Raw genomic sequence first — 26,791 nt, 5'->3', positions numbered from 1 at the left:
GGAGTTGGGGACACAGCAGGTGAGAACAATAAAGCATTAAAGGAAATTTACCACATGGATGTTGTGTTTCAAAACCAAATAAATTTACATGCCCGCCTATGCCTCCTGTAGCAGGATCTGTTTTTTAATTTGCTTCTAGTAGCTCAGTTTTTGAGAAAAATTCTTTCTAAAATGGATATAACTGAGCCTCAGGGGCTCCTGTCTACGAGCTGTCAAAGAAGCCTCTTCTGGCGTTTTTGTCTTTTAAGTATTTTTTCCTCCATTCCGCATTACTGTCCTGTCATTTCTGTCTTAAACTAATAGTTAACACTGTCTCATGTGACATTTGTGCATTTAAAATAAAATTGTGCAGATCTAGTGATTGCCTCAAAAAGTCTAATAAGAACGAGGAAATCAGAATGTCATCTTATTTTGTAATTTTGATTGTAATGTTCACTATATTCTTGTAGAAGTCGGAAATGTTTGAATTAATTTGCCTTCCATTCCTTGGCACTACCTAAATGTCTGAAAAATTGATCAGAAAATTATTCCAAAAACTGTTCTGCTAATAAATCCGCCCAATGTACTTTACCATATACTAATATCTGTGTCTATTTTGAAGGTGGATTACTCAATGGAATTGGTGAAGCAGCAGGTGGGAGCAATAATCCATTTAGTGTAATGTAAACGTAAAGTCTACAATGTAAACTCTAAGTTCATGTCATATTATAAGTCATCAGTGTGTGACCAGAGAAGAGCCAGACAACAAGATGCTAAATTTGATTCCCCTTGGACCAAAATATACTTAGGAACTAATGTTTGTACTTTTTGGTAGGTGGAATACTCAATGGAATTGGTGGAACAGCAACAGGTGAGTGGATAATACATGGATTAAAAATACAACAATATAAAAGCTAAAATAATACCATCATTATAATTTACTGTAAGGAAAATAATCTGTGTATAACAAGACCAAAACCTTTGATATTTTTTCTTTTTATGATCAATATTGCTACCGTATATACTTAAGTATGAGCCAACCCAAAAAAAACATTTTTTTGTGCTGAAAAACTAGGCTTAGACTTAAGTATATATTGTATATTTTTTAAATAAATAAATACTGAACAATATAAAGTAAATACAACTTGGGGACCAGTCTTTGAACCCAATAATAACGAAAAACCTTCTCAGAAAGAAATGTAATTTTTTTCCTTCTTTCTATTTTTTATATATAAAATATAGTTCAGTACATACAATAATGGACAGTGTAGAGTTATTTGCATTTTATAATGCATAGAGAAACTATAAAATAATGTATTTGTGGTGCACAGAGAATTTACTGAAATTTACTGGTCCTTCTAAGAATTTGGAACCTTTTATAAGATTCAATGACGTCCGCATCTGATATGAGCCATAATATGAAAAGTGAATTCTCTGGAATATGTGGATATAAAACAAACAACAATTTCCTTTGTTTTTGTTTTTTTTTATTTGCAGCTGGTGGAGGATTACATGGAGGTGAATATACTTCAGAAATGTTTATTAACCCTTTAAGTATGCAGCCTTCTTTTATTCATTTTTTGCTCCCCTTTTTCAAAAATCTATTTAATGTTTCTGTGTACAGAGCTGTGTGAGGGCTTTTTTTTCCTGAATAACAAATTGTACTTCTAAGTGATGGTATTTACTGTCTCATGTTGTGTACCGGGAAGCAAAACAAAATGTTGTGAAAAAATGTATCTGCGCCAATTTCTTGCGGTCTCAGTTTTTAAGGTTTTCATTGTACATCCAAAATGATACATCTCCTATCCTCTGGCTAGATTCAGTTACGGGGATACTAAGTTTATATAGGTTTTATTGTGCTTTAATACTTAAAAAAAAATGAAAACCATGTATACATAAAAAAGGTCCTTCTGACGCTAATAACTTTTTTCATACTTCAGTGTACCGAGCTGTGTGAGGTGTCATTTTTGTGAGATCCTCTGTTCAGTGCTAATATTTTGAGGACTGTACAACCTTTTGATCAATTTTTCTAACATTTTTAAAACTGCAGTTGTGAATAATTGAGCGTTATTTTCCATTATGGGATTCAACGCTGGAAATAACCGGTTTCATATCTTGATCGAGTGGGCACTTTGAAAAACCTAGCATTTTTATGATTTTAATTGTTTATATATTTTTTATTTTTTTTATATTTATTCATTATTTTTACTGGGAACAGAGAAGTAATTTAAACTTTTTTTTTTTTTTTTAAATTTTTATTTTTTAAACTTTATTTTAAAAATATTTTTATATCCTCTATCGTACTTTAACCGTAGAGAGTCTTATTGCTTATATAATATACTGCTTTACTACTACGTTGCAATATACAGAGAATTTGTTATATATAAGTAAAAGTGTACACTGGAAAACTGTTACATATCTTTAGTAATTTTACTTTTGGAGTCTTATAAAGACTCCTGGTTGCCATGGCAACTGACCACCAGACTGTAATGACATCATGTGGAGCGACGTTCAAAACCAAGATGACTGCTATCAAATGGGTTGACACCTGCATTCAGTACTTTGTCAATACTGCAGCGGCCAGTTGGCACCACCGAGTTGATCGGCAGAGTAGCAGATGTCATGATGCACCCATCCATTACTCATGTATAGTCATCAACACACTAAGAAATGAATGCCAAAAATGTATTTTGTAGTATATACAGTATTTAATGGGGACTATGGGAAGGTATAAAAATCTATAGAAACATTTAGAAGGTATAGGCTTCCATTATTATACAGCATGTCCAGGGTATATGGCATGTGGCACATTACTACTACACTATCAATGTAAAGTGAACAAATACTAAATAAAAACATCTAACATTATTAACTTCACTAGTTCCCTCCTCCTATCGCCAATAAACTTCTTAAAAGTAGCAACGATCTCCTCCTTTAGCTGAGCTTTTCTGATAAAAATAAAACAAAATATCAAATCTAATAATACACCAAACAGTGTGTGGGGGTGGTTGTTAGGGCAAAAGCACACCACCTCCCTACCTTGAACATAAACCCCTATCAAATGAAGTAAATAATCAGGTACCCAAACTTGGTAAACAAAATACAATATGCTTTATTAGATAATCACAAAAAGCTTTCCCGTAGGAATAAAATATGGGAACACAAGAAAAAACAAACAGACTAAAATTGCACAAAACCCGGATCAAACTATGATAAAAGAGTGGTACAATCATACATGGTACAACATACTATTAGAGAGGACCTAATTCGTCCAAATGCCTTGCAATATAGTACATGATCTCCTAATAAGGGATTACATCCTACATGCCTCATCAATCTGAGGACCGTCAAGGAGAGAATCATACATCTGTAAATAGACCAACGATAGACCACTAATGTGAGGTATACAGACCGCGCTAATGTGCAGAGACCCCGACACGTGTTTCGCCTCCAAGGCTTCTTCTGGGGGAGTGCCGCATACACGGTGTAGCACTAATTTATTTGTCGATCGGCCAATGGCATCTGAGAGCGTAATTGGCCATTAATTGGCCTATATCGCTAGCTCCTCCTACCGTGGCATGTTATTGGATGCCTGCGTAGTAACGCTAATGCTAACAAATAATGTAGGTGTGAACGCTGATGGAATCCCAGTGACGTCACCTATCGCGAGATCTCGCTCGCGGTCACATGGTTGCTAGGTATGTGACGTCACATATCGCGAGATCTCGCCCGCAGATACATGGTTGCTGTGTAGCAACTAGAGGTTACCATGACTCCCCGCTAGTGTCCTAAGACCAAAGTGCTTAGTGCAAAAAGTGCCATAATCGTCCGAAACTCTACTAGGAGGTAAGTATATAAGGTGCATCATGTAAATATGAGTTTCAGCAGTAAAAACGTAACAATATGTGGAAGCATATGAGTTTCAGCAGTAAAAACGTAACAATATGTGGAAGCATAGTAGATAAATTCATAAAGTGCATACTGTAAACCATCTGGTGGTATGAAAACATAATTAAAGATAAGATTCAACGTTTACATCACAGGACATACATAATATCAAAGTGAAGGGTGCTAAAACCAGTGAAAGTGACATGCTGTGAAAAACCGTGCTAGCAAACGTGAGGTAAAAACAATGTGTATTAGGGCAGGGCTGGACATAAAAGGAATGAATATGGTATAAAAATGAAAAAGATGAAAAAAGGGGGGGGGGGGGGAGTGTCAAGCGTAGATGTCAGGTAAGAGTATTCTTTTTTCTTCCTTCTTTTTGCAAAAACGTTCAGGTGCCCCCTATGTCATACAGGCCGATCAGAAGTTAAAACTGAATAAAGACAAGACAAAAGAAAGAAACGTGACAGAAGCACACAATTAAAATCCAAAAATTCATAATTAAAAATTACTACAACTGTAATGTATAGGGCACATGGATCCAAATATATCAAGAAAGAGGGTATACAAAATCACAGGAAGGACACAAAGCTCAGATTTTCATTGAGGCCCTTGGGAGAAATGGTATCTAATTCGTGAATCCACTTCGCCTCTTTCTGTGCAAGAAGTCTTTTCCAATTCCCACCCCGATTATCAAAGAGAACTCTGTCAATCCCCCTTACCTTAAGAAGGGACCCATCACAGTTATGGTGCTGTTTAAAGTGTCGTGGGAGAGTTTTCAGACTCCTTTCGCAGTTCACATCCTTGGCTGCTTCTATGCCCAGTACGTGTTCCCTTACTCTTCTCCGGAGCTCCCTAGAAGTTAAGCCAACATAGAACAAACCACATGGGCATGATGCCAAATAAATCACCCCCACCGTTGTACAGCAAATGGAGTGTGTTATTTTGTATTCCTTACACTTGGAGGAGTTCCAAAATGATGTGGAGTTTACAATGTTGGGACATGCTACACACGAACCACATGTCTTGCAGCCCCATTTCGGTCCCTTCGATCCAAATAGTCTGTTTGGCGTTGAGCCCCTATGGTAGCTTTTGACCAAATGGTCCTTCAAATTCTTAGACCGACGGTAGGTTATAGAGGGTTGTTTCTGGAGATACCTGCCCAGTGTTTGATCAATACAAAGAATAGGCCAGTGCCTCGTTAGGATCAACCTTATTTTCTCACTGTGCGAATCAAATGTTGTTATAAACCTTACCAGGTCTTTGTCTCCGTCTTTCTTTGGTTTTGGAACCAAGAGGTCCTCCCGCCTCGTGCGTTTTGCTCGTTGGTATCCATTTTGTATGGCTCGCATCGGGTATCCCCGTTCCTTAAATCTTAATTTCATATCGTTGGCTTGTTTCTCAAAATTAGTGTCTGTATTGCAAATCCGTCTTATCCTCAAAAATTGACCTACCGGTATATTGTGTATCAGCTTCCGGGGGTGTGAGGATGTCGCGTGAAGTAACGAATTGGTTGAAGTTTCTTTCCTAAATGCGTCACATACAATCATCCCCCTGTCATCGACATTGAACAGGACGTCCAGGAATTCAATGTTTTGTCTTCCCATCCTGTAGGTCAATTTGATATTTTTATCATTCACATTAAGATCTTGCATGAACTTATGTAGTTCCTCCTCTGAGCCCTGCCAGATCATCACAATATCGTCAATAAATCTTGACCACATATGTACTCTTTCCACAGATGGTTTCGGGTTAACTAGAAAAATATCCCTCTCCCACAGCCCCAGGAACAAGTTGGCATATGAGGGCGCACAAGACGCCCCCATTGCCGTTCCCTGGAGCTGTAGGTAGAAGGTTTCCTTAAAGATGAAAAAATTGTGGGATAGGGCAAAGTTCAGTAGAGATACCAAAAAATTGACCATCTCTGGTTCAAGACCAGACATATTGAGGAAATATTTGGAGGCTTCAATACCATCACTGTGGCGTATCGCGGTATATAGTGATTCCACATCACAGACCACCAGCCACATGTCCGGTTCCAGATGTATACCATCCATTTTCCTCAAAATGTCTGTGGTGTCTCTCAGGTATGATGGGAGTACTTCAACCAATGGTCTAAGATAATAATCGACATACTTACATATGGGTTCACAAAGGTTGCCAATTCCAGACACAATTGGGCGTCCAGGGGGGTTCATCAGCCTCTTATGTATCTTGGGAAGTAGATAAAAACTGGACACTTTTGGGTATTGAGGTAGTAGGGCATCATATTGATTCTTGGAGATGATGTTACTCTCCATTGCTGCAGTCAGAATGTAAGACAGCTCCTCTGTGAATTTAATAAGAGGGTTGTAAGTTAGTCTTTTATAACAAGTAGAGTCTCTTAGTTGTCGTAAGGCTTCTTTCTCATATAATTTCACCGGCCAAATCACCACATTCCCCCCTTTGTCTGAGGGTTTTATGGTTACATCCCTCATTTTGCTCAGCTCATCTATTGCTTGGTATTGTGTTTTAGTACAGTTTGTCTCCTTCACCGTTCTCGGTAATTTTTTCAAATCGTTCGTTACCAGTTTGACAAATAGTTCTATATTCGGGTGTCCCGAGAAAGATGGAAATAGTTTAGATTTTGGCAATAAAGCCCTGGGGAACTTACTTCTTATTGTAGATGTCTCTTGTTCCGCCATAAGTTCTCCCAGGGACCTCAGAGCCTCCTGTTCTTGCGAGGTCGGAAATAGGTGAGGGTCAATGTCCTGGTGAAAAAATTTCTTAAAAACCAGCTTTCGAGCAAATAAATGGAGATCCTTTACTGCTGCAAAACAGTCAAAAACAGGGGTTGGAGAGAAACTCATACCAAGACTTAATACTTCCATCTGGGCCTCCGTCAACACTTTATCTGATAAATTTATTACCTTTAGTGACGTTTTCTTTCGTTCGTTTTCTTTTTCATCTCTTGTCCACCTCCTTGGTTGTTGTCTCCTGTATGGATCGTATCTCCTGTTATTGTGCCTACGGGGTTGGTTACCTTGGCTATCTATGGATGTATTCGACTCGCCACCTGTTGAGGAGAGAGAGGCCACAGAGGGTGCCCGGTTGCGCAGACCCTCCTTTTGGGTCTTCCATTTATATATTCTGCCCAATGTTTCATCCTGAGAATCCCTCTGGAATTTTTTGGACTTCATGTCCTTAATTTGTTTCTCCCAGATCTTGAAGGCCTCATCAATTTCCTTGGAGAACACATCTTGTTCTTCCGGTGACAATATTTGATTCAATTGTTGTTGTAGAGTAATAATCTCACCATCTAAGCACTCAATCTGTTTGGTGTTAAATTCAATGATTACATGCATCAAAGCCATTGAGCTGTTATTACAAATGTCCTCCCATTTCGTACTAAATACTGTATCATCCAAACCGAAAGAGGGGAATATCTGTATCCTTAGACCCCTTGGTATCAAGTTCTTCTTAGTATATGTTTCCAACGAGAGTCTATTCCACCACATCTTTGTTCGACGATGTAAAAGATTCCTCAATCTCAGTTTGGTTTCTTTAGTCTTTCTGATATTTGGATCCTCTGTTGTTGTTCCTTGGTTCCCAAATAGCGCATCTGCTTCCGATCGCCATGTTGTTTCTCTGGCCCGAAAGTCCATATGGACTGTAGTATAATCTTCTGTAAATGAATTTACAGGCAATTATTAATACACCAAACAGTGTGTGGGGGTGGTTGTTAGGGCAAAAGCACACCACCTCCCTACCTTGAACATAAACCCCTATCAAATGAAGTAAATAATCAGGTACCCAAACTTGGTAAACAAAATACAATATGCTTTATTAGATAATCACAAAAAGCTTTCCCGTAGGAATAAAATATGGGAACACAAGAAAAAACAAACAGACTAAAATTGCACAAAACCCGGATCAAACTATGATAAAAGAGTGGTACAATCATACATGGTACAACATACTATTAGAGAGGACCTAATTCGTCCAAATGCCTTGCAATATAGTACATGATCTCCTAATAAGGGATTACATCCTACATGCCTCATCAATCTGAGGACCGTCAAGGAGAGAATCATACATCTGTAAATAGACCAACGATAGACCACTAATGTGAGGTATACAGACCGCGCTAATGTGCAGAGACCCCGACACGTGTTTCGCCTCCAAGGCTTCTTCTGGGGGAGTGCCGCATACACGGTGTAGCACTAATTTATTTGTCGATCGGCCAATGGCATCTGAGAGCGTAATTGGCCATTAATTGGCCTATATCGCTAGCTCCTCCTACCGTGGCATGTTATTGGATGCCTGCGTAGTAACGCTAATGCTAACAAATAATGTAGGTGTGAACGCTGATGGAATCCCAGTGACGTCACCTATCGCGAGATCTCGCTCGCGGTCACATGGTTGCTAGGTATGTGACGTCACATATCGCGAGATCTCGCCCGCAGATACATGGTTGCTGTGTAGCAACTAGAGGTTACCATGACTCCCCGCTAGTGTCCTAAGACCAAAGTGCTTAGTGCAAAAAGTGCCATAATCGTCCGAAACTCTACTAGGAGGTAAGTATATAAGGTGCATCATGTAAATATGAGTTTCAGCAGTAAAAACGTAACAATATGTGGAAGCATATGAGTTTCAGCAGTAAAAACGTAACAATATGTGGAAGCATAGTAGATAAATTCATAAAGTGCATACTGTAAACCATCTGGTGGTATGAAAACATAATTAAAGATAAGATTCAACGTTTACATCACAGGACATACATAATATCAAAGTGAAGGGTGCTAAAACCAGTGAAAGTGACATGCTGTGAAAAACCGTGCTAGCAAACGTGAGGTAAAAACAATGTGTATTAGGGCAGGGCTGGACATAAAAGGAATGAATATGGTATAAAAATGAAAAAGATGAAAAAAGGGGGGGGGGGGGAGTGTCAAGCGTAGATGTCAGGTAAGAGTATTCTTTTTTCTTCCTTCTTTTTGCAAAAACGTTCAGGTGCCCCCTATGTCTTACAGGCCGATCAGAAGTTAAAACTGAATAAAGACAAGACAAAAGAAAGAAACGTGACAGAAGCACACAATTAAAATCCAAAAATTCATAATTAAAAATTACTACAACTGTAATGTATAGGGCACATGGATCCAAATATATCAAGAAAGAGGGTATACAAAATCACAGGAAGGACACAAAGCTCAGATTTTCATTGAGGCCCTTGGGAGAAATGGTATCTAATTCGTGAATCCACTTCGCCTCTTTCTGTGCAAGAAGTCTTTTCCAATTCCCACCCCGATTATCAAAGAGAACTCTGTCAATCCCCCTTACCTTAAGAAGGGACCCATCACAGTTATGGTGCTGTTTAAAGTGTCGTGGGAGAGTTTTCAGACTCCTTTCGCAGTTCACATCCTTGGCTGCTTCTATGCCCAGTACGTGTTCCCTTACTCTTCTCCGGAGCTCCCTAGAAGTTAAGCCAACATAGAACAAACCACATGGGCATGATGCCAAATAAATCACCCCCACCGTTGTACAGCAAATGGAGTGTGTTATTTTGTATTCCTTACACTTGGAGGAGTTCCAAAATGATGTGGAGTTTACAATGTTGGGACATGCTACACACGAACCACATGTCTTGCAGCCCCATTTCGGTCCCTTCGATCCAAATAGTCTGTTTGGCGTTGAGCCCCTATGGTAGCTTTTGACCAAATGGTCCTTCAAATTCTTAGACCGACGGTAGGTTATAGAGGGTTGTTTCTGGAGATACCTGCCCAGTGTTTGATCAATACAAAGAATAGGCCAGTGCCTCGTTAGGATCGACCTTATTTTCTCACTGTGCGAATCAAATGTTGTTATAAACCTTACCAGGTCTTTGTCTCCGTCTTTCTTTGGTTTTGGAACCAAGAGGTCCTCCCGCCTCGTGCGTTTTGCTCGTTGGTATCCATTTTGTATGGCTCGCATCGGGTATCCCCGTTCCTTAAATCTTAATTTCATATCGTTGGCTTGTTTCTCAAAATTAGTGTCTGTATTGCAAATCCGTCTTATCCTCAAAAATTGACCTACCGGTATATTGTGTATCAGCTTCCGGGGGTGTGAGGATGTCGCGTGAAGTAACGAATTGGTTGAAGTTTCTTTCCTAAATGCGTCACATACAATCATCCCCCTGTCATCGACATTGAACAGGACGTCCAGGAATTCAATGTTTTGTCTTCCCATCCTGTAGGTCAATTTGATATTTTTATCATTCACATTAAGATCTTGCATGAACTTATGTAGTTCCTCCTCTGAGCCCTGCCAGATCATCACAATATCGTCAATAAATCTTGACCACATATGTACTCTTTCCACAGATGGTTTCGGGTTAACTAGAAAAATATCCCTCTCCCACAGCCCCAGGAACAAGTTGGCATATGAGGGCGCACAAGACGCCCCCATTGCCGTTCCCTGGAGCTGTAGGTAGAAGGTTTCCTTAAAGATGAAAAAATTGTGGGATAGGGCAAAGTTCAGTAGAGATACCAAAAAATTGACCATCTCTGGTTCAAGACCAGACATATTGAGGAAATATTTGGAGGCTTCAATACCATCACTGTGGCGTATCGCGGTATATAGTGATTCCACATCACAGACCACCAGCCACATGTCCGGTTCCAGATGTATACCATCCATTTTCCTCAAAATGTCTGTGGTGTCTCTCAGGTATGATGGGAGTACTTCAACCAATGGTCTAAGATAATAATCGACATACTTACATATGGGTTCACAAAGGTTGCCAATTCCAGACACAATTGGGCGTCCAGGGGGGTTCATCAGCCTCTTATGTATCTTGGGAAGTAGATAAAAACTGGACACTTTTGGGTATTGAGGTAGTAGGGCATCATATTGATTCTTGGAGATGATGTTACTCTCCATTGCTGCAGTCAGAATGTAAGACAGCTCCTCTGTGAATTTAATAAGAGGGTTGTAAGTTAGTCTTTTATAACAAGTAGAGTCTCTTAGTTGTCGTAAGGCTTCTTTCTCATATAATTTCACCGGCCAAATCACCACATTCCCCCCTTTGTCTGAGGGTTTTATGGTTACATCCCTCATTTTGCTCAGCTCATCTATTGCTTGGTATTGTGTTTTAGTACAGTTTGTCTCCTTCACCGTTCTCGGTAATTTTTTCAAATCGTTCGTTACCAGTGTGACAAATAGTTCTATATTCGGGTGTCCCGAGAAAGATGGAAATAGTTTAGATTTTGGCAATAAAGCCCTGGGGAACTTACTTCTTATTGTAGATGTCTCTTGTTCCGCCATAAGTTCTCCCAGGGACCTCAGAGCCTCCTGTTCTTGCGAGGTCGGAAATAGGTGAGGGTCAATGTCCTGGTGAAAAAATTTCTTAAAAACCAGCTTTCGAGCAAATAAATGGAGATCCTTTACTGCTGCAAAACAGTCAAAAACAGGGGTTGGAGAGAAACTCATACCAAGACTTAATACTTCCATCTGGGCCTCCGTCAACACTTTATCTGATAAATTTATTACCTTTAGTGACGTTTTCTTTCGTTCGTTTTCTTTTTCATCTCTTGTCCACCTCCTTGGTTGTTGTCTCCTGTATGGATCGTATCTCCTGTTATTGTGCCTACGGGGTTGGTTACCTTGGCTATCTATGGATGTATTCGACTCGCCACCTGTTGAGGAGAGAGAGGCCACAGAGGGTGCCCGGTTGCGCAGACCCTCCTTTTGGGTCTTCCATTTATATATTCTGCCCAATGTTTCATCCTGAGAATCCCTCTGGAATTTTTTGGACTTCATGTCCTTAATTTGTTTCTCCCAGATCTTGAAGGCCTCATCAATTTCCTTGGAGAACACATCTTGTTCTTCCGGTGACAATATTTGATTCAATTGTTGTTGTAGAGTAATAATCTCACCATCTAAGCACTCAATCTGTTTGGTGTTAAATTCAATGATTACATGCATCAAAGCCATTGAGCTGTTATTACAAATGTCCTCCCATTTCGTACTAAATACTGTATCATCCAAACCGAAAGAGGGGAATATCTGTATCCTTAGACCCCTTGGTATCAAGTTCTTCTTAGTATATGTTTCCAACGAGAGTCTATTCCACCACATCTTTGTTCGACGATGTAAAAGATTCCTCAATCTCAGTTTGGTTTCTTTAGTCTTTCTGATATTTGGATCCTCTGTTGTTGTTCCTTGGTTCCCAAATAGCGCATCTGCTTCCGATCGCCATGTTGTTTCTCTGGCCCGAAAGTCCATATGGACTGTAGTATAATCTTCTGTAAATGAATTTACAGGCAATTATTAATACACCAAACAGTGTGTGGGGGTGGTTGTTAGGGCAAAAGCACACCACCTCCCTACCTTGAACATAAACCCCTATCAAATGAAGTAAATAATCAGGTACCCAAACTTGGTAAACAAAATACAATATGCTTTATTAGATAATCACAAAAAGCTTTCCCGTAGGAATAAAATATGGGAACACAAGAAAAAACAAACAGACTAAAATTGCACAAAACCCGGATCAAACTATGATAAAAGAGTGGTACAATCATACATGGTACAACATACTATTAGAGAGGACCTAATTCGTCCAAATGCCTTGCAATATAGTACATGATCTCCTAATAAGGGATTACATCCTACATGCCTCATCAATCTGAGGACCGTCAAGGAGAGAATCATACATCTGTAAATAGACCAACGATAGACCACTAATGTGAGGTATACAGACCGCGCTAATGTGCAGAGACCCCGACACGTGTTTCGCCTCCAAGGCTTCTTCTGGGGGAGTGCCGCATACACGGTGTAGCACTAATTTATTTGTCGATCGGCCAATGGCATCTGAGAGCGTAATTGGCCATAATTAATGGCCAATTACGCTCTCAGATGCCATTGGCCGATCGACAAATAAATTAGTGCTACACCGTGTATGCGGCACTCCCCCAGAAGAAGCCTTGGAGGCGAAACACGTGTCGGGGTCTCTGCACATTAGCGCGGTCTGTATACCTCACATTAGTGGTCTATCGTTGGTCTATTTACAGATGTATGATTCTCTCCTTGACGGTCCTCAGATTGATGAGGCTTGTAGGATGTAATCCCTTATTAGGAGATCATGTACTATATTGCAAGGCATTTGGACGAATTAGGTCCTCTCTAATAGTATGTTGTACCATGTATGATTGTACCACTCTTTTATCATAGTTTGATCCGGGTTTTGTGCAATTTTAGTCTGTTTGTTTTTTCTTGTGTTCCCATATTTTATTCCTACGGGAAAGCTTTTTGTGATTATCTAATAAAGCATATTGTATTTTGTTTACCAAGTTTGGGTACCTGATTATTTACTTCATTTGATAGGGGTTTAAAATATCAAATCTGTCAAATTTGAACTGAAACAGATCGTGGAAGTTCTATAAATCCCTATTCAGAAATTTCCTCTAATGTTAACAATTTGTTGATTTTGAAGGTTTAAACATTGGAATTCAGGGACAACACGGAGGGCAACAAGGTCACTACGGATTTAGTGAGTATATACATTAGCAGAGAAAATTTAAGTGCATCTCCACCAATATCAGGGCTTCAATCAAGTTCAACTCTTTTTGAAATATTTATCCGGCAGTACAAGTCTTATTTACCAGTTTCGATCTATTTTTAGTTTGGTGTAAAAATTAACTCTACTTAACTGCAAAATAAGCAAATATTTTAACACATTGGAAAATTTGTTTTTCAAGATTTAATATCAATTATAAAACAGGGCAGGAAAAAGAAATGGAATATTAGTTATAGTACAGTTATAGAGGAAATATTTTTGAATGTCATATTTACCGGATAAAACAAATAAAAACATACTAAACATATTATTATAAATATCACTTATTTAAATAAATAAATAGAAATTATTTTGTATGTTAAATAGTATTTTCTTTTTCATATAGAAACGGCAGGAACTGGACTAGGTGAGTCCTGATACAAATATCAGTTTATTAGTATCTAATGATTCATGCAATATCCAATGTATAATATTTCTTTTGTTTATTCATTTGTTTTTACACGCTCATCACATATTTACATGTAATACATTTTTAACCCATTTCAATATTTTTTTTATAAATTTAAATTTCCCTAATACTTTGTTCATTTTGCAATTTTTACATTTACATAACCAAGTTAAATATATATTCTATTAACCATTTTTGTTTGCTTGTGATATAAATTTTTAGATGTTTGTTTGATTGCCACCCGTAACTTTATATTAACCTGCTTATGACAAAAATAAATAATCTGGGACAATAGGACGCCTAAAGTCCTGGGAGTAGATGCTACATGGTTGCCATTGCAACATCATCTGATCTGCTAGTAGCGAGAGATGAGTAAATCCAAACCTGCAATGTTCAGTGCCAAATATTACATGTTTGTGTCCGGTGTTCAGGTTCAACCCCCCACCAGTAACACCTGCAATCGGTGCTTGCATTGATCCCAGGTGTTAAACACTTAAATGCCACCTTTGCCATTCTTGCTAGAACATTTACTCCCTGATAACATCACAGGAGCGACGATCCTAAGGAAACGGGAGGTGTATAATAACAGTCAGTAGCTTTACAGGCAGCATTTAAGTGGTTACTGTTGGGGGTTTAGTGTTCAGGTTCCAGGACCAAAACTAAACTTTAAGTTACAGCTTCAGCAGAATGTGGTGAACCTGAGCCTAAAAGGATCAGCTCATCCCTACTTGAGCATAATTTTATGTGTTTTGTAGTGGGTGAAAAACACTGTTCAGAATTATCAATATATTAATATTAGAGTTTTGTAGACGTGGGGTCGTATCGAACTTAGGTTCGGGTATCGCGGATTTGAATATGAACTCTTCCCATTGTTAATCCCTTCAATAAGTTGCCTTCAAAATAAATGAATAAAATGTTTTTAAATAAATTGATTTATAACAAATGCAGAAACACATTTTCTTTATGCTTTTAGAAAAAGATGACAAAGATTTTATGCTAATATTTTTAATCTATTTTAAAGGTGGAATAACCCACGGAGTTGGAGAGGCAGCAGGTGAGAGCAATAATGCATGAAAGGAAACCTTCCGTTTGATGTGATGCATTATGAAGCAAATATACCTTGAGAATGCTGTAGCTACACTGATGCAGGATCATATCTTTAATCCCTTAACCTGAGTGGTTTTGCTGAAAAAACTATTTTAAAATTATGATAATGAGGCTCTGTTGCTCCTGTGGCTGCGCAACGCTTCTCCTCTCACCATCATTATGCACTGCTCCAGCCTTGTCATGCCCATCAATAGCCGAGAATACGAGATCACTGTGTGGTCCCTAACAGTTAGAAACAATCAATTGCTGCACCATCCCCCATCTGCTGTGTATGACTTATCCTGCTAAGTTTGATTAGTCCTGGACAGTTCAGGAAGCTCTTTTATGCGTGGAACACAGCCTGAATTTAACAATTGTTTTTTGAGTAAAACTACAGTTCAGGGAGTAAACAAGATATGTTTCTGCATCACTGTAGCTACAGCATTCTCAAGGTATGTTTGATTTACAATGCATAAAAACAAATAGTACATTTAAGAGAATATTACCACATGGATGCAGAGCTTCTAAACTAAGTAAACTTACCTGCTGGTGTGTGCCTCTTGCAACAGGATCCGTTCTTTTTTTAAATGCTAAATCAGATTTTGAGAAAATTATTTTTTCAGTTATGCAAATGAGTACCGGGGGCCCATTTGGCCCTTGTATTTGGCAAAACTGTTATTTCCACCTTAACTTTGAAAAAAAGCTATCATTTACATAGACTTATATGACATTTGAGCAACATATAAAATCAATAATTGTGCAGATCTCTTTAAAGCCTCAAATGGTCGTACAAAACAGGTGAAATAATTAATTTTAACAAATTGGCCCTAGCAATATGTCTCAAAACTGCAAAAGAAAATTATTCCCAAAACCGCTCTTCTTTTAAATCAGTTCAATTGCCTCTAGCATATACTAATATTTGTATCTATTTTGAAGGTGGATTACTCCATGGAATTGGTGAAGCAGCAGGTGGGAGCTATAATGCATCTAGTGTAATATTAAAGTAATTTCAACAATGTAAACTCTAAAATAAAAAAGCCATCAGAATAGAGTCACCTTACAAGATGACAAACTTGTCTCTCCTTAAAATCTGATCCCCTTGGCCTGAAAATCAGTGCCAGGCACATGATGAAAATATGATGATTTTATATCTTTTGCATTCACTAGAGGGAAGATGAGTGATGGAGCCCAAACAAAAGTTCATAATTAGCCAATCTAAATATGTTATTTTTATGTATTTGCACAGTGACCAAACCGAAACAATCAAACATGTGTCAGGAAGTACATATACAGTTAATTACAAAGTTCTCAATAGTTGGGATAAGCCCACCCTTTCAGGTTTGGGTTTGCTGAGTTTCCACTCTACACGAGAATCAAGTTGCTTTCAATTTGTAAGGTTGGCTTTAAAATATTTATGGTTGTTAATGTATCTTTTGCATTCATGAGAAGCCACTTGATGGATGGAGCCCAAATAAAAGTTTAAAATTAGGCAATTAGAGTATGGTATTTTTAATTCTTATATCAGAATATTGAGCAATTCCCCAAAACAGCAGGAAATACATACCCTAGTTATTTCTAAAGTTCTAAATAGAATGGATGAGCGGTGCCATTATGGATTTGCTGAGGTCAGACAAACTGGAATATAAAAGCAGTCTGAACACAGGTGTTGCCTTTTAATTTTTCCAAAAATCATCTCTCTGTATGGCATCTTTAAGGTAGCCCCTTACTGGCGCGTGACATAGTAGTATGTAACAAGGCAGTTGTGGGTGAATATCTACTGGTAGAATTTGAGATTACCTTGAGCATAATTCTATGTGTTTGGTAGTGAACACTGTTCAGAATTATCAATATATTAATATTAGAGTTTTGTAGACGTGGGGTCGTTTCGAACTTAGGTTCGGGTATCGCGGATTTGAATATGAACCCTTCCCATTGTTAATGCCTTCAATAAGTTGCCTTCAAAATAAATTAATAAAATGTTTTAAAATAAATTCATTTATAACAAATGCAGAAACAAATTTTTCGTTATGCTTTTAGAAAAAGATGACAAAGATTTTATGCTAATATTTTTTATCTTTATTAAAGGTGGAATAACCCACGGAGTTGGAGAGGCAGCAGGTGAGAGTATTAATGCATGAAAGGAAACCTACCATTTGATGTGATGCATTATGAAGCAAACATACCTTGAGAATGCTGTAGCTACACTGATGTAGGATCATATCTTGTTTAATCCCTTAACCTGAGTGGTTTTGCTGAAAAAACTATTTTAAAATTATGATAATGAGACTCTGTTGCTCCTGTGGCTGTGCAAAGCTTCTCCTCTTACCCTTATTACGCACTGCTCCAACCTTGAGGAATTCAGATAAAACAAAAAAAAATTGGACATAGACAACCAGGTCAAAGACAGATTGTAATGATAAATTCCCCCCAGGCTTCGTTTTTGAGTAAAATCTCTTTCAAAAGTATTCAAAATTATTCAACACAAACTCTTTCTGTCTTCATTGTCTGTCAGCCTCTATTCTGACTTAGCCTTGAAAAACCAATAGTTAACACAGTCTTGTGCGACATTTGTGCAAGACAGAGGAAATCAGAATGTTATTTTATTTTGTGAGTTTGATTGTAATGATTTTTTGGTTGTTCACTATATTCTTGTAGAAGTTGGAAACAATTTAATGAATTTGCCTTCCATTCCTTGGCACTACCTAAATGTCTGAAAAATTGAACAGAAAATTAATCCAAAAACTGTTCTGGTAATAAATCAGCCAAATGTACTTTACCATATACTAATATCTGTGTCTATTTTGAAGGTGGATTACTCCATGGAATTGGTGAAGCAGCAGGTGGGAGCAACAATGATTTTAGTGTAATGTAAATGTAAATTCAACAATGTAATCTCTAAATTCATGTCATATTATACCATATTTTCCGGGCCATTAGGCGCACCGGACTATAAGGCGCATTAGTAGAAAACGCCTTATATATGGAAAAATTCCATATATAAGGCGCAACGGTCTATAAGTCGCAGGGTGGCCGGGGCGTGGCGGAGGTCCGGGGGCGTGGCAGAAAACGGAGCGGAGGTGAGAGCGGCAAGAGGTGAGCGGTCTCGGGGGAAGGGGGACCGTTCAGGTGGAGGAGGGCAGCAGACCCTACTTACATAGATCCCCGCTACCGGAGACAGCAGATCTCCAGCGGGAACTGCAGACCGACGTGGCAGAAGTTGTTCGTGCCGCGTGATCTGCAGTTCCCGCTGGAGATCTGCTGTCTCCGGTCTCCGGTAGCGGGGACCTATGTAAGTAGGGTCCGCTGCCCTCCTCCATACATAGGGCACACCGGACTATAAGGTGCACTTTGGATTTCTAAGGAAATCCTAGGCTTTTATGTGCGCCTTATAGTCCGGAAAATACGGTAAGTCATCACTGTGTGATGAGAGTAGAGCCAGCAAACAAGATGCTAAACCTGATTCCCCTTACATCTTGAACCAATCTGTGGGAAAATCAGTGATGGGCACATGTTCCATTATGAATTATTCTCCAGTTTTTTTTTAAATTTGGGATTTCCACCAGTTTGGACCTGTTTAGACCAAGTCCGACCCATGAGAGATGTTACTCTTCTGGCATAGACTATAGTAAATAGGATACACCCACCTCCCGCCGCACTGTTTGCTTCATAATATTCAAAAATAGGCACAGATTAGGCGTAGTACATGTCTTTTCCACCAAATGATTGATGGAGAAGGCATTGTAAAATGACTATACTTGTATTATACGCCTACAACAATTCTTGTCTATCCAAAAGGTTTAATATAAAGGAATTTGGTAGCATTTTGGTCTTCTGAACTACATACAGAAATACTTTAAGTGCTTTCCTCCTGCTTGGAGGTAAAGTCACAAAGACCAATATATCCACAGGAACTAATGTTTGTACTTTTTGGTAGGTGGAATACTCCATGGAATTGGTGGAACAGCAACAGGTGAGTGGTTAATACGTGTATTAAATATATAAACAATATAAAAGCTGGAAGATTTCCCCATTATAATTTATTGTGAGGAAAATCAAAACCCTAGGACTTTTTTTTACAGTTAATATTAATATTTTTCATATAAATACCGAACCATATAAATCAAATGCCACCGTGGCCCAGTCTCCACCTTGAGTATGGACCCTATTAGAGATGAGCGAACATGCTCGTCCGAGCTTGATGCTCGTTCGAGCATTAGCGTACTCGAAACTGCTCGTTGCTCGGACGAATACTTCGCCCGCTCGAGAAAATGGCAGCTCCCGCCGTTTTGCTTTTTGGCGGCCAGAAACAGAGCCAATCACAAGCCAGGAGACTCTGCACTCCACCCAGCATGACGTGGTACCCTTACACGTCGATAGCAGTGGTTGGCTGGCCAGATCAGGTGACCCTGGGATAGACTAGCCGCTGCCCGCGCTGCTCGGATCATTCTGTGTCTGGATGCCGCTAGGGAGAGAGCTGCTGCTGGTCAGGGAAAGCGTTAGGGTGTTCTATTAGCTTACTGTTAGGCAGGAGTGATTCTCCAAGAACCCAACAGCCCTTCTTAGGGCTACAATAACGTTCTACTTTTTTTTTTTTTTATTTGCATCTAGTACCATTTTGTGAGGAATTAGCAGGGGGACTTTAGCTCTTAGTGGCACGCATATCCACCTCAAACACCAAAGTGGGAAAATTTAGTAGGGGTTGGATTTCAATTAGGCACAGTCTGCCATTTTTCCTTTTTTATTTTACGTTTATTTTGTTTAATAACTCAGTGTCATCTCATCTGGCATAGTAGTGTGCTTTCATACTTGGCTAGAAAATAGCCATAGGAGAATCCAAACGGCTTACGCCTACAGTAGCGTTATATATTTGATTTCTGGTTGATCTGCTGGTGGCTGTACTTGCTGCAGTGCATCTACTAGCCAATTGTCAGCAATTTGTAGTGAGACTTGCGACCGCTGTGTTTTGCGCTTAGTGACGCACATATCCATTGCAAAGACCGAAGTGGGAAAATTTAGTAGGGGTTGGATTTCAATTAGGCACAGTCTGCCATTTGTCCTTTTTTATTTTACGTTTATTTTGTTTAATAACTCAGCGTCATCTCATCTGGCATAGTAGTGTGCTTTCATACTTGGCTAGAAAATAGCCATAGGAGAATCCAAACGGCTTACGCCTACAGTAGCGTTATATATTTGATTTCTGGTTGATCTGCTGGTGGCTGTACTTGCTGCAGTGCATCTACTAGCCAATTGTCAGCAATTTGTAGTGAGACTTGCGACCGCTGTGTTTTGCGCTTAGTGACGCACATATCCATTGCAAAGACCGAAGTGGGAAAATTTAGTAGGGGTTGGATTTCAATTAGGCACAGTCTGCCATTTGTCCTTTTTTATTTTACGTTTATTTTGTTTAATAACTCAGCGTCATCTCATCTGGCATAGTAGTGTGCTTTCATACTTGGCTAGAAAATAGCCATAGGAGAATCCAAACGGCTTACGCCTACAGTAGCGTTATATATTTGATTTCTGGTTGATCTGCTGGTGGCTGTACTTGCTGCAGTGCATCTACTAGCCAATTGTGAGCAATTTGTAGTGAGACTTGCGACCGCTGTGTTTTGCGCTTAGTGACGCACATATCCATTGCAAAGACCGAAGTGGGAAAATTTAGTAGGGGTTGGATTTCAATTAGGCACAGTCTGCCATTTGTCCTTTTTTATTTTACGTTTATTTTGTTTAATAACTCAGCGTCATCTCATCTGGCATAGTAGTGTGCTTTCATACTTGGCTAGAAAATAGCCATAGGAGAATCCAAACGGCTTACGCCTACAGAAGCGTTATATATTTGATTTCTGGTTGATCTGCTGGTGGCTGTACTTGCTGCAGTGCATCTACTAGCCAATTGTGAGCAATTTGTAGTGAGACTTGCGACCGCTGTGTTTTGCGCTTAGTGACGCACATATCCATTGCAAAGACCGAAGTGGGAAAATTTAGTAGGGGTTGGATTTCAATTAGGCACAGTCTGCCATTTGTCCTTTTTTATTTTACGTTTATTTTGTTTAATAACTCAGCGTCATCTCATCTGGCATAGTAGTGTGCTTTCATACTTGGCTAGAAAATAGCCATAGGAGAATCCAAACGGCTTACGCCTACAGTAGCGTTATATATATTTGATTTCTGGTTGATCTGCTGGTGGCTGTACTTGCTGCAGTGCATCTACTAGCCAATTGTGAGCAATTTGTAGTGAGACTTGCGACCGCTGTGTTTTGCGCTTAGTGACGCACATATCCATTGCAAAGACCGAAGTGGGAAAATTTAGTAGGGGTTGGATTTCAATTAGGCACAGTCTGCCATTTGTCCTTTTTTATTTTACGTTTATTTTGTTTAATAACTCAGCGTCATCTCATCTGGCATAGTAGTGTGCTTTCATACTTGGCTAGAAAATAGCCATAGGAGAATCCAAACGGCTTACGCCTACAGTAGCGTTATATATTTGATTTCTGGTTGATCTGCTGGTGGCTGTACTTGCTGCAGTGCATCTACTAGCCAATTGTCAGCAATTTGTAGTGAGACTTGCGACCGCTGTGTTTTGCGCTTAGTGACGCACATATCCATTGCAAAGACCGAAGTGGGAAAATTTAGTAGGGGTTGGATTTCAATTAGGCACAGTCTGCCATTTGTCCTTTTTTATTTTACGTTTATTTTGTTTAATAACTCAGTGTCATCTCATCTGGCATAGTAGTGTGCTTTCATACTTGGCTAGAAAATAGCCATAGCAATAGGATAGCATTGTTTGGTTTTAAAAACTCAAAAACACAAAAAAAAAAAAAAAAACACAAAAAAAAGTAAAAAAAAAATTAAAGCTATAACTCTCATTTTAAAAATGTTTAACCCGAGGGCTAGGGGTAGAGGACGAGGGCGGGGACGTGGGCGTCCAACTACTGCAGGGGTCAGAGGCCGTGGTCCTGGCCGGGGTGAGACACCACCTGCTTATGAGGGAGCAGGGGAACGCCGCAGAGCTACACTCCCTAGGTTCATGTCTGAAGTTACTGGGACTCGTGGTAGAGCACTGTTGAGGCCAGAACAGTGCGAACAGGTGATGTCGTGGATTGCTGACAATGCTTCGAGCAATTTGTCCACCAGTCAGTCTTCCACGCAGTCCACCCATGTCACCGAAATCGCCACTCCTCCAGCTCCTGCACCTCAGCCTCCTCCCCCCCAGTCTGCCCCCTCCCAGGAAAATTTGGCATTTGAACCGGCATACTCTGAGGAACTGTTTTCTGGACCCTTCCCACAGTCACAAACCACTTGTCCGGTTGCTGCTGAGCAATTTTCCAATGCCCAGGTTTTCCACCAGTCACAGTCTGTGGGTGATGATGACCTTCTTGACGTAGTGGAAGTGTGTAAAGAGGTGTCCGACGATGAGCAGACATGGTTGTCAGACAGTGGGGAAGTTGTTGTCAGGGCAGGAAGTCCGAGGGGGGAGCAGACTGAGGGATCAGAGGATGATGAGGTGACAGACCCAAGCTGGGTTGAGAGGCCGGGTGAACACAGTGCTTCTGAGACGGAGGAGAGTCCTCGACCAGAACAGGTTGGAAGAGGCAGTGGTGGGGCCAGACGGAGAGGCAGGGCCAGAGCTGGTGCATCAGCGCCAAATGTGTCAACTAGTGAAGCTCCCGTGGCGAGGGCTCTTGCGGCGAGGGCTAGATCTTCAGAAGTCTGGAGGTTCTTTAAGGAAACACCGGATGACCGACAGACTGTGGTGTGCAACATTTGCCAAACCAGGCTCAGCAGGGGTTCCACCACTACTAGCTTAACTACCACCAGTATGCGCAGGCATATGAATGCTAAACACCCCACTCAGTGGCAACAAGCCCGTTCACCTCCGGCCGTGCACACCACTGCTCCTTCCCCTGTGTCAGCTGATAGTCAGCCCCCTGCCCAGGACCCTGCCACAAAAACCCCATCGTCGCCTCCACGATCCTCCACAGCATCCACCAGCGTTCAGCTCTCCATACCCCAGACGCTGGAGCGGAAACGCAAATATAGTGCAACCCACCCGCACGCCCAAGCCCTTAATGTGCACATCTCCAGATTGCTTAGCCTGCAGATGCTGCCCTATAGGCTAGTAGAGACCGAGGCCTTTCGCAACCTCATGGCGGTGGCCGCCCCTCGGTATTCGGTCCCCAGCCGCCACTACTTTTCCCGATGTGCCGTCCCAGCCCTGCACCAGCACGTGTCAGACAACATCACCCGTGCCCTGACCAACGCCGTTTCTGACAAGGTCCACCTGACCACGGACACGTGGACGAGTGCTGCCGGGCAGGGCCACTATATATCGCTGACGGCACATTGGGTTAACTTGGTGGAGGCTGGGACCGAGTCTGACCCTGGGGCTGGTCATATACTGCCGACGCCGAGGATTGCGGGGCCTACCTCGGTCCAGGTGTTTCAGGCCTAATATGCCTCCTCCTCCTCCCACCCCTCCTCCACCTCCTCCTCCGAACTACCATCCGTGGGCACGGCGCCATCAGTCGGTAGCTCTAGGCACAGCAGCAGTGCCGTTGCTAAGCGACAGCAGGCGGTGCTCAAACTGCTGAGCCTAGGCGATAAAAGGCACACCGCCCAAGAGCTATTACAGGGCATCACGGCGCAGACTGATCTGTGGCTGGCACCGCTGAACCTGAAGCCAGGCATGGTTGTGTGTGACAACGGCCGTAACCTGGTGGCGGCTCTGCAACTCGGCAGACTGACACATGTGCCATGCCTGGCCCATGTGTTAAATCTGATAGTTCAGCGTTTCCTCAAGACATACCCCAATCTGTCAGATTTGCTCATGAAGGTGCGCCGCATCTGTGCGCATTTCAGGAAGTCCAGCACAGATGCTGCCACTCTCAGGGCAGCGCAGCGCCGCCTCCAACTGCCCGCTCACCGACTGTTGTGCGACGTGCCCACGAGGTGGAATTCAACACTGACCATGTTATCCAGAGTTTACCAGCAGCGCCGAGCCATTGTAGACTGCCAGATGTCAACTTCCACCAGAACTGGTAGTCAGGTCAGTCAGCTTCCTCAAGTCTACAATGAGGAGTGGACGTGGATGTCTGATATCTGTCAGGTGCTGAGTAACTTTGAGGAGTCAACACAGATGGTCAGTGGCGATGCCGCCATCATCAGCCTCACCATCCCGCTGCTTGGCCTGTTGAAAAACTCTCTGATCAGCATGAAGTCGGAAGCTTTGCGCTCGTCACAAGAGACGGGGGAAGAAGATTCCCTTGTTGATAGCCAAAGCACCCTTAGGTCTGTTTCTCAGCGCATATCGGAGGAGGTGGAGGTGGAGGAGGATGAGGAGGAAGAGGAGGAGAATGTTGGCGAGACACAAGAGGGGACCATTGTTGAGTCCTTTACTGTTCAGCGTGTATGGGCAGAAGAAGAGGAGTTGGAGGAGTTGGAGGAGGAGGAAATGGACAGTCAGGCCAGTGAGGGGAGTGAATTCTTACGCGTTGGTACTCTGGCGCATATGGCAGATTTCATGCTAGGCTGCCTATCCCGTGACCCTCGCGTTCAAAGAATTTATTCCAGCACCGATTACTGGCTGTTCACTCTCCTGGACCCACGGTACAAGCAAAATCTTTCCACTCTCATCCCTGCAGAGGAAAGGAGTGTGAGAATGCATGAATACCAGCAGGCCCTGGTGCACAAGCTGAAACAGTATTTCCCTTCTGACAGCGCTAGCGGCAGAGTGCGTAGTTCTGCGGGACAAGTAGCGAGGGAGAGTAGGCGAGCAGGCAGCTTGTCCAGCACTGGCAAGGGTACGCTTTACAAGGCTTTTGCCAGCTTTATGTCACCCCAGCAAGACACTGTCACCTGTCCCCAGTCTCGGCAGAGTAGGGCTGATCTTTACAGAAAGATGGTGAGGGAGTACGTAGCTGACCATACCATCGTCCTAAATGATCACACAGCTCCCTACAACTACTGGGTTTCAAAGCTGGACATGTGGCACGAACTGGCGCTGTACGCCTTGGAGGTTCTTGCCTGCCCTGCCGCTAGCGTCTTGTCCGAGCGGGTTTTCAGTGCAGCTGGTGGCATCATCACCGATAAGCGTACACGCCTGTCAACTGACAGCGCTGACAGGCTGACGCTTATTAAGATGAATAAAGCCTGGATTTCTCATAATTTCCAATCTCCACCAGGTGAAGGAAGCTCAACCTGAATAATTTATCCACTCCTCCTCCTCCTCATTTTCCTCCTTCTCCTCCTCTTTGTACAGTAAAGCAGAGGAAACTGGCTATTTTTTGACAGGGCCCACTGGCTCTTGCTATAGTACTTTATGCATTTAATTTTTCTGGAGGGCCACCGACCCGGTCCTCTGTTTTAAACAATTTTTGGGAGTGCCACATACAGGCACTCAATCTATTCAATTTTTCTGGAGGGCCACCGACCCGTTCCTCTGTTTTAAACAATTTTTGGGAGTGCCACATACAGGCACTCAATCTATTCTATTTTTCTGGAGGGCCACCTACCTGCTCCTCTGGTTTGAAAACTTTTTGGGACTGCCACATACAGGCACTCAATCTATTCCATTTTTCTGGAGGGCCACCTACCTGCTCCTCTGGTTTGAAAACTTTTTGGGACTGCCACATACAGGCACTCAATCTATTCTATTTTTCTGGAGGGCCACCTACCTGCTCCTCTGGTTTGAAAACTTTTTGGGACTGCCACATACAGGCACTCAATCTATTCAATTTTTCTGGAGGGCCACCTACCTGCTCCTCTGGTTTGAAAACTTTTTGGGACTGCCACATACAGGCACTCAATCTATTCAATTTTTCTGGAGGGCCACCTACCTGCTCCTCTGGTTTGAAAACTTTTTGGGACTGCCACATACAGGCACTCAATCTATTCAATTTTTCTGGAGGGCCACCTACCTGCTCCTCTGGTTTGAAAACTTTTTGGGACTGCCACATACAGGCACTCAATCTATTCAATTTTTCTGGAGGGCCACCTACCTGCTCCTCTGGTTTGAAAACTTTTTGGGACTGCCACATACAGGCACTCAATCTATTCTATTTTTCTGGAGGGCCACCTACCTGCTCCTCTGGTTTGAAAAATTTTTGGGACTGCCACATACAGGCACTATCCAAATTAAATTGTCTCCATAGCAGCCTCCACACGTTGTCTCCATTGCTACCTCCAAAAGTCGTCCATATAGCTGCCTCCATACATCGTCCCTTTATCAAACGAGGTGTGTCAGGCAGAAATTTGGGTTGTTTTCATGGATTCCACATCAAAGTTGTTAACTTTGTCGCCACCCAGCTGTGTTATCCACAAAATATACTAATAAACTTTTATCATTTACCAATATTATTTCAGCGCTTCTTGCGCATCTGTTTACATTCCCCTCACCCGCCATATCCTAAACTTATAAGAACGCTACTACACTTGATCTTATACAAAAGGTTCTTAGAAGTGCTGTTTGGGGAGTAGCCTAGAGACAGGGGCTTGGATTGGCGAAAGCTCGCCTGGCAGCGGAGCGCCAACTCCATGCCAAGATCCAACTAACATAGTTTTAACTGCAGCACCTTTAATCTACTACTAGTTCACTGCCTCCATACATGGTCCCCTTATCAAACGAGCTGTGTCAGGCAGAATTTTGGGTTGTTTTCATGGCTTCCATGTTAACTTTGTCGCCACCCTGCTGTGTAATCCACAAAATATACTGGCAAACTTTTATCATGTACCGATATTATTTGAGCGCTTCTTGCTCACCTCCTTTGGTTCCTCTCTGCCACCCATTGGTTTGAAGCCTGAGTCCATTTAGGGTATGTCGTCATGCCACTCTCTAGCCTGCTGCTGCTGCCGCTGCCTCTGCA

At 41.5% G+C, this 26,791-nt stretch overlaps 1 protein-coding gene across 1 annotated transcript in view; it reads left to right on the top strand.

The window, feature by feature from the left end:
• Positions 1–827: 827 nt before the first annotated feature.
• Positions 828–26,791, top strand: part of LOC140134655 (uncharacterized) — a 127,580-nt gene continuing 101,616 nt past the window's right edge. Inside the window, exon 1 of the mRNA XM_072155119.1 lies at positions 828–850. The gene's annotated coding sequence lies outside the window, so the exon portion shown is untranslated. The remainder of the gene's footprint in view (positions 851–26,791) is intronic.

Source organism: Engystomops pustulosus, chromosome 6, assembly GCF_040894005.1.
Source record: "Engystomops pustulosus chromosome 6, aEngPut4.maternal, whole genome shotgun sequence".
NCBI lineage: Eukaryota > Metazoa > Chordata > Amphibia > Anura > Leptodactylidae > Engystomops > Engystomops pustulosus.
This window is presented reverse-complemented; position numbering and strand designations above follow the sequence as displayed.